Source organism: Mustela lutreola, chromosome 5 (assembly GCF_030435805.1).
Source record: "Mustela lutreola isolate mMusLut2 chromosome 5, mMusLut2.pri, whole genome shotgun sequence".
Lineage (NCBI taxonomy): Eukaryota > Metazoa > Chordata > Mammalia > Carnivora > Mustelidae > Mustela > Mustela lutreola.
The window spans coordinates 86745664-86755465 of NC_081294.1; the positions used below are offsets into that span (position 1 = coordinate 86745664).

Sequence of the window (9802 nt, forward strand, 5' to 3'; positions counted from 1 at the left end):
ACTAGCCCCTGCCTCCACCTGACTGCATGAGATCAGAAACTAGAACTGCCAAGTTCAGCTCATTCAACCCATGGAATTGTGAATGTCAATAATGTTTTAAGTCTCTCAGTTTGGGATCAGTCTATTCCATAGCAACAGATAACTAAATTATGATCATTCAATCAGTAATTCTGTGAATCCAGAAAAAATTCTGAAATATCAACAAGATTCATGAACAAAGATGTTTAGTATATCATTGATGCTCGCTATAAAAAAAAGAAAAGAAAATACAATAGTCAAGTAAACTGTATATATGACTTATTATGTAGCCATTCAATGCCTAAGAAGTTTTTCATATCATAAAATGCGTAAAACATATGTATCCAAAAAAAAGATTAAGGAGAGAAAAGAAACTGAGTTCCCCAAGCTATACATACCCTATGATCACATAATAGACATAGAGAGAAGGATGACTGAAAGTAAACTGGCCAAAACATTAGCATTTTTAACTGAGTAGTGGATATGGAATAATTGTTATTTTCTTCCTTATACTTCTCTGGATTTTCCAAATTTTCTAGAATGGACTTTTTTTTTTATTTTTCTGATCATAAAAGTACCATGTGCCTATTTTAAGGAAAAAAAATTCAAAAATTCATAAAAATAAAGCAGTATCAACCCAAGCCCACCTTGTAGAAGATAACCACTGTCAACATTTTGGCATTAACATTTAGGATTTACTTTCCTCTGTACATTTCCATGTGTAAATGCATTTTTAAATAGTCAACAATACTGTACATGCTGCCTTATATTCTGATTTTTGTACCTGTTTTATACAAGAAAATAAATCTTAAAACATAAGATCAGTATTATTTTTCTCAGGACTTCTCATGCCTTTTCATCACTCTTCTTACATATAGGTTTTCAAATATGTGCAGATACACATAAATAATGTAACCACAGGAACATAACACACCATGCCCAAAAATAGCAGTGTAAAAAGTGTGCCATTAAGGAGTAATTTATATATGAGGAAAACCGATATTTAGCAGCCCAGAGAAAATGGCTTCTTGGTTCTCCCTTTTCCCTTAGAGTTGCCTTGGAAGACCTTGAAACTAACACTGACCCATGGCAAGTAAGGCCTATTTAGCAAAGAGGTTACAAGCAGAGCTATGCTCAGCCAGCCTGCCCAAGTTAGAATTCTTCTTCCTCCTCCTCAGGCTGGCTCTTGGACCTTGGGCAAATGATTTGACTTTGGCAAACCTTCATTTCCCTATCGAAAAACACAGGCAATTCTATGAATGACCTCAAAGGGTTCCTGGAAAGATTGAACTGAGCAGTCCATGTGAGGTGCTCAGCATAGTCAGTTATTATCTACTTGGTGGTGATATACGTTTGATCTGGCTTAAACCCCACCAAGGCAAACAGCATTTAGTCCTTCCACTATTTCGCCAACATTAAGAAAAAGAAAAAAAAAATCAAAAGGCAGAAGACATTACACATTATAAAGTATACATATAATAAAATAATGTGCCACAGGGTCGCCTGGGTGACTCACTTGTTTAAGCATCCAACTCTTGATTTTGGCTCAGGTCATGATCTCAGGGTTGTGAGATCAAGCCCCATGTCAGCCTCCTTGCTCAGCATGGAGTCTGCTTGAGAGTCTTTCTCTACTTCTCTCTCTGCCCCTCCCCCTGCACATGTGCAACACATGTGCATGCACAGGTGCACTTGTGCTCTCTCTCTAAAATAAGTAGATATGTTTTTTAAAAATAAATGGAAAGAAAGGTTATCATTTAGGTTTTTATACATTTTGTTAGGCATTAGATATCATAATAGCAACAAGAGGAGAAGGGAAGGAAGAGAGCAGCTACAATTTTTGCATGCTTTCCATACGTCAAGTAGCATAGTCTGGGCAGGTAAAGAACTAAATGCTCATTACAAGTATTTTTGCCCCCATTTTACAAATGGGGAAACTGAGTCTTAAGGAAATTAAACCACCTAAGAACACACACCTGAACCCAGAGTATTTGATTCCAAACCTCTCAGCTCAACTGCAAGGATACTCTTCCCAACAACTGCACAAAGTAGGCATTAGTTGGAGTGTTACCCAAGGTTAACACCTAAAAATCATTCCATGCTGAAATTTATATGATCTTTTCTAGAATAGAAAAACCTGGAATAAAAAACCCCTCTAAACTGATGTTAGTTCCCTGATCAGAAGCTGATTTCATGGCTGCACACTAAAATTACATGGACAGGATTTTTTTTTTTTTTTTTTTTTGGAGAGAAAGAGAGCAGGGAGGAGGAGTAGAGGGAGAAGGAGAGAGAGAATCCCAAGCAGGTTCCACACTCAACCCATGGCCCAACAGGGGGCTTGATCTCAAGACCCTGAAATCATGACCTGAGCTGAAATCAAGAGTCAAATGTTTACACAACTGAGCCACCTAGGCGCCCCTAGACAGGACTTTAAATACAGCAAACACCCCTAGAGAGATTCTAATGTACTGTGTCTGGGTGACCCCAAGTTCACCTCAACCCAACTAAGCCAGCATGGAGAAGAACTGCACTAAATAAATGGCACTAAGAACACTCATGGCACCTGAACGGATTCTCAAGTATTTTCCCCATCCCCTCAGCATCCCAGGATTCTTACTCCATCCAGAAGCACCTACAGCTCTTGCCCTAGGTCTGCTCTTCTGTCTCTTTCAGTCATTCTCTGCTCTGTCGTCTTAAGCCACTTCCCTGAATGTTCCACACATACACACACACTCCCTTTGCCCTTCCAAAGTTTCCTAGAAAGCTTTGGTGAAAACATGTGCTATTTCTTTCTTCCAGTGAGTCTGGAGAACCACTCTTTCTGTGGTTTAAAAAAAAAAAAAAAAGAGAGAGAGAGAGGGAAAGACAAGACAAGACAAGATAAAATGATGGCCTTGTCTGAACAACCTGAAACTGATTCCAACCTCTACAGAAAGCTTTTGAAGTTTTGCATCCCAGAAGAATCTTGAGATGTTAAGAAGAATGTAGGAACAGAAACCATGATATTGCTGCACAGTCTCCTCTTGAAAGGACTCTGACTGATTCATGTATACTTCATTATTAATTTACCCTTTGCTGCAGAGATAAAATGCACAGAGACTAAATTTCCAAGAGGCAATATTGGAAAAAATAAATAAATAAACGTGGGGGGGGTGGTTTACCACAGTGTCTCTGGAAAGGAGTTCCAAAAGATACAGAATTAAGAACAAATTGTTTCGGCAACACAAGGTTGATTCTTGTTGAAACTGGTCTCCAAACACACCCACACACACAGACACAGGAAAACAAGGGTTTAACAGTCGTTCAAAAAGTTACTAAATTGAGCACCTGGTGGCTCAGTCTGTTTACCATATGCCTTCTGCTCAGGTCATTATCCCAGGATCCTAGGATCGAGTTCTACATCAGGCTCCTTGCTCAGCAGGGAACCTGCTTCTCCCTCTGCCTGTCCCCCTGCTTGTGGTCTCTCTCTCACACTCTCTCTCTCTCTCTTTGACAAATAAATAAAATCTTTTAAAAAGTTATTAAATTAAATAAAACTATCTAAACTGGGATAAGTAGTTACTTAAGGATAACATACTGCTTTGAAAAACAAAGTGATTCCAAGAATTGTGTAAACCCAATTTATAAATTATATGACTTACTAACCATAAAGTCACTCAAAATCATGTTCATTGCAATTATTATCATGTTTTAGAAAAGACAATAAAATGAATACAATACTCAGTTTTATAATGATGTAAAATAAATTGAAATCAGAATTAGTTAACAAGGAGGTGGACAAGGTCCATTTTAGCATTTAAATATACTTGTTTAAAACTTCTCCATGGAGGGGCTCTTGTGTGGCTCAGTCAGTTAAGCATCTGCCTTCATCTAAGGTCATGATCTCGGTGTTCTGTGATGGAGGGCTCTCTGCTCAGGGGGAGTCTGCTTCTCCTTTTCCCTCTGCCCCTCTTCCTCCCCCGCCCCTCACCTGTTCCCACACATGCACACACTCTCTCTCTCCCAAAGAAATAAAATCATAAACAAACAAACAAACCAAAAACTTCTCCATGGATACAGATATATCTATATGTATGGAAGGTACACATACACAATTTTTTTCTGGTGATAATGATGAACAGTTATGTTTAGTCTTCATTTCAAGTTTAGTTTAAAACTGTCCAGTTGAGCTTTCCAACTATATACTAGTGACAGTTTCTTTTTAATAAAACAAGGATTACCTGGATAATGAGGATATAGCCTATTTTAATTTTTTTCTGTTTTCTTATGTTAAAAACTGAATATATGCTATTTTAAAATTAAATACCATTACCCATTCTGTTATCAAAACAATTGGGGAAGAGGGCAAAGTCATCATATTAAAGTTAAAGCTGGTTTAAAAAAACATGATTTAAGACATCCTCTAGGAATCAAGATTTTTTCCCATTCATATATTTATTTTACTGTCCATTCACGTTCAGATTTTAGTTCTGTATTATATTCTAGTTTAAAAAAAAAAAAAAAGTAGTTCTGGGGAAAAAAAAAACCTCTCAAGACGTACCAGAACAGGCAGTTTTTATTTCATTTTGTTTTGTTTCCAACGCTAACAATTATATGGTCTTAGTTTAAGTAGCGCCATGGGAGTGGGGGGGGTATGGGTTGGGGAAAGATCTACATTTTCATGAACTGTACTCAGATTTTGAGTATAGTATGTTGTTCCTTGCAACTATGGGTACTTTTATACTTCCTTGCTCCTCACAAAGTATAATTGTTTCATGTTTTCTATTGTCCAGCCCCCAAAAACCTTGACTGAAGAACCAGCAGTCTGTGCTGGGTTTGAATTCATCATTAGCACCCAGGGTAACCTCAGTCCACAGAATGTAAGAAGACAAGTGAGGCAATGTTTGCGGACTCCAGTGGCTGAACCCGCTCCACAACAGAAGAAATGCCCCAATTGTCCTTCCTAAGCAAAAATTGCCATGATTCCCCATAAACAAGCAGTTGTCCGTTGACTGTTATAAATAGACTTTAATATACAACCAGCTGTCTGAGAAAGAGTTTATAACTGTTGACCAAAGCTACAGTGGGGAAAAGAAATGGGAGGTTTCCACATAGCAGGAGAATGGCTTGTATGCAGTGAGTGAGGGTGAACACAGATCCCCCATTTAAAATATGTTAGCATGCCTGAATTCAAGCTAAAATTAGGGAATAGCACAATGGGCTTCATGTGGGAGTCTTTTCAATAGAGACTGTATTCTTCTCTGATGGGCACCCTTGAATTCAGGATTGTGAAATAAGTAGGAGTCACCAGCAGACATCTTATAAAGTGCTGGTCAAAGGAGATATTTCGGAAGATCTATAGCAAGATGCACCAGTTTGGCTGTGATAAGAACTAACTTCTACCCCTATCTCGTCCCCATTTCCTGTCCTGCTTTTCTTTATCTTTTCCAAAATGACAGTCCTTCTCTGCCTTCTTTCCAATATCTCCGGCTAACAATTGTGAAAGTGTTCTGAACAGTTTATTTTAACCAGATCCAATCCCTGGGGCAAGATGCAGTATCAAAAATCTGATGGGCTATGAAAGAGGACAAGGCCCAGAGCAGCCAACCAGGACACATGCCTCTGTACGGCAGCAGGATCCCACCCACAGCTGCTGTGAGTTCTGATCAGCCAGCCAGAGATAAGTAGATGTGGCTGAGCCTGAAGGTAGCTGTGGTACTGTTGCAAAGCTCGGTAAATCTAAACAGGGAAGGACAAACATGCCTTAGACAAATATGGAAACAGAAGGGTGGGGATAGCAGACAGACAAAGGAAAGTAGAATCTAGAGGGGAAGACATATCAGAATGTTTCTCCCTCCTGTAAAATAAGTAGGGATGAAGATATTTTAATATAAAATAATACAGTTTGAACATTTTTAAATGTACACTTTTCCAAATGAATTCCTAATTTGGTCCCCACCCTCTAACAAATTTTAGAGACATCATAAATTTTTAAAAATCACTTAGATTTAAAAAAAATAGGGCTATCATGATTGCTTTTGAATTATCCAGAGCTAGTACCCATCCTATGATCCCTGCTTATCCTGAAATTGACAGGGGTGAGAAAGTTTCTGCTTAGAAACTTTCCTTCTGGTTGAGACACATGTAATTTAACACCAGGTCTTATTTAAGAATTACAAGTTCTATTTTGAAGATTGAAAAACTTTAAACTGAGTAGACAAGAGAATACACCCATAAAGATGTATACCCAGAAGATTTGAAATAGCTGATATCTCATACTACAAACTTGTAAATGATTACTCTTTCCTTGGGAATCACCATTCCTCAATTTCCTTTCATAAAGCAGCACCTCCCTCAGAGTGTAGTAACAGTGCTAAGTGAGTGGGAGAATGCCTTGCACATGGCACTCAGTAGTGTAATATAGCACAAACTAATGTGCTTTCAAACTTGACACTGCTTTCTTTTTCATCCACGGTATCTTTGCACTTTAGTGTTCAGACACAAGTGCACGGCAGTTAGCATCTTGATGAATTTTCAGGAACTGAACATACCCATGGGACCACCACCCAGATCAAGAACATTCCCCATCTTAGTGACCTCCCTTCATTCTCCCCTATTGCCCACCTGTCAGCTAACAGTAACCATTATCCTAACAGTATCAGTTTTGCTTTTTTTAAGATAAATATTTTTAATTGTGGTAAATAGACAAAATAAAATTTACCATCTTAACTATTTTTAAGTGTACGGCTCTATGGCATTAAGTATGTTCACATTGTTGTGTACCATTAGCTTCCACCTGCAGAAGTCTTTGTCATCCTAAACTGAAACTCTATACCAATTAAACAGTCTCTCCCAAATATGCCCAGCTCTTGTCAACCACCATTATATTTTCTGTCTATGAATTTGACTATTCTAGGTACCTCATATAAGCAGAATAATATATTATTTATGTAGTGTCGCCTAAGAGATACATATCCAACATAAGAGAACACAACTCTGGCACCATGGTTAAAGAGTATTATTAATGATAATTTAAAACTCACTATAATTAAATTAAGCAGTCATTACTCAGAAAGCTTCTTAAATGACAAGGAGAAACTTAAACTTTCTATGAGACCAAAGGCCCAACGCTCAACCAAGGGTCAGCATCCAGCAACATCCTCCATACCCAGAGAGTCCCAGGTTCTCAATTGACACAGACCAGTAACTAATGCCTTCGTGTCCTGCATCCAAGCCAGCCCATGAGAGAGTACTCCAAAGAGGAATGCCAGATGGTGAGGAACTGACATCGTAAGGTGCAGGTCAGCTTTCGGCCAGCCCTAGGCCTATGATACAAAGAAGGACAGGAACAGGGGAATAGGTTGTATCCCAATTAGAGGCCTGCTTACCAACAATGTAAGTTTTACCCTCACCTCAAAAGCAAAAAAAAAACCACTCATTCCAGCTCCTCTTTTCCCACTTAAGTGACTTGAAGGTGGCGGTGAGCCTGGCCAACACACAATCTAGAGCAGAGCAATATTCAGACATTCCTACAGAACAGGCCCAGCTCCCCCCAGTGAGGGGGATGATGGGATCAGAGCTAGAGGGGTCTCCACCGCATCAAAGACAAGTGTCCAAGGAGGTGATATTCCCATAAATCCATCCATTTTAGAGAAATGGAAACCAGATTTCACCTTCCCTCCCAAGAGCTCTCACCACTACAAGGACTAATCCCAGTCTCTAGCTGGAGTCCTGAGACTTGTGTGGCTAGAGCCAGTGGAAGCCCCCCCCCCCCCCAGTATCTCCAAAGCAGGCACACCTTCCTGTCAGGCATGTGTTCAGGTGGTACACACACATCTTCCCTTTGCCATCCTAGACCATCAAGGAGAAAAGTCTGACTTCAGAGACGACACACCTACCTGGAGGAGCCAGGAGCAGTCAGGAGCGGCCCTTATAGGAACAAAGGACAGGAGGGTGGACATCGTCATAGGTACAACCCATACTTAGGGGCATCAGGGTGGACAAGGTGGTCATTTACATTCCACAACCCCACCAGCTCCATGAATGCTACCAGAAAGCATCTGGAACATTCCTTGCCTGACAGGGACCGAAGCAGCAGCTATTGACTAGTGGACCTGTGGGTAAAGCCACGTCATCTGGCAAAAAAGATCTCATTCACATGGGAAGGCGGAATCCAGCTGAGATAATCCAAGGGCTCTACCCAGCAAAAACGCAGGACCAAAAACCCAGAGCCCATCGCTCCACACCAGCCCTTTTTGGGTGGTGCTGCGTCAGAGACCCAAGAGCCGGTGTGCGCACGCGCAGCTGCTGCGCTCGAAAGCCGTGTGTGGGACCCGGGGCTTTGGGAAGAGAGCGACGTGGGCGTCCCACGCTCCTCTTTTCTCACCTGCTTTCTAGCGGGCCGTGGATATCCTTTCTCTGGAGGTAAGAGGCTTTCTATTCAGAATATTCTGAGTGTTGCATGGATAGAAATACCCATTTCACAAGAGAAAGTTGAAACCAAGAAAGCCCTCATGAGCCAGTGTGGGAAACCAATGCGCAACATCAGCTACAGGCCTGCTTATGACCCGGGCAGCCCAGGGCCTGGGTCTTCCACCTTGGAAGAGCCTATCATGCATCCAAGAGCGAGTTCTTGGCCAGCCGCCACATCATAGTCCTGCTGAATGCCTCACAGCAGACCTTGGAATCCTGCATGACCCACGGGCAATACAGATGGAACCCGTGTAAAACAGTCACAGGACTGACATTAGCTCCCACTTTAAAGAAGCAGTAAGCTTCACGATGTCAGGGAAAGGGGAAGCAAGGTTTTGGTTCACTGTGAGGCTGGGCTCTCCTATTCACACACCATCTGCATGGCCTGCCTTATGAAGACCAAGCAGTTCTGCCTGAAGGATAACTTCGATTACATCAAGCAAAGGAGGAGCATAGTCTTGTCCAACTTTGGCTTCATGGGCCAGCAGCTCTTGCGGTATGAGTCTGAGATCCTGCCTTCCACACCCACTCCCCGGCTCCCTCCTGCCAAGGAAAGGCAGCCAGCTCTTCATTCATGGCCCATTTGCAAACACTGAGCTCTAAGATGCAGGGTTCCTACTGCACATTCCCTACCTCAGTGCTGGTTCCAGTCCCTACACATTCAGCAGTCTCAGAGCTCAGCAGAAAACCCACAACTACAGTCACATACTGCAAAAACTGGGCTAGGGGAATTAGCTCGACCCCAACAACTGTGATTTTATTTTTAAACTCAGTTCATGTAATATTGAAACCCTCACTGTCTCCCACTATGAGTGATAGTGAGTAGTCACCAGACCTGCAAACGAACTTCAGACCAACCTTAGGGATGGGTTTTGGGGACTGAAGGAAGGTGAAGCTATTATGAAAGCACAGCTTGTGTTGACTACTGTACTTCCAGACCCAGTGCCTTTTCAAGACTGCAGTTCTCTGTATGCTGACTAGTTCACCTTTTCATTTCAAGCTTAAGGCAATAGATAACCTGTAGAAAAATGGAAAAAGCGGGCATCTGGGTGGCTCAGTGGGTTAAAGCCTCTGCCTTCAGCTCAGGTCATGATCCCAGAGTCCTGGGATCAAGCCCCAGATTGGGCTCTCTGCTCAGCAGGGAGCCTGCTTTCCTTCCTCTCTCTGCCTACCTCTCTGCCTACTTGTGATCTCTGTCTGTCAAATAAATAAATAATATCTTTTAAAAAGAAAAGGCAGTTATGAAGTCATTAATTTTAAAGGAAATATAATTTCCACCTTACTTTAACTTTGGCAATCTCAGACTCTGTCTCCATTGCTTCATGGCATAAACTTA

General features: G+C 41.2%; 1 pseudogene; it reads left to right on the forward strand.

Moving 5' to 3' along the window:
* The first annotated feature begins 8422 nt into the window (after positions 1-8422).
* On the forward strand, positions 8423-9292 carry LOC131831161 (dual specificity protein phosphatase 5-like; annotated as a pseudogene).
* The last annotated feature ends 510 nt before the right edge of the window (positions 9293-9802 follow it).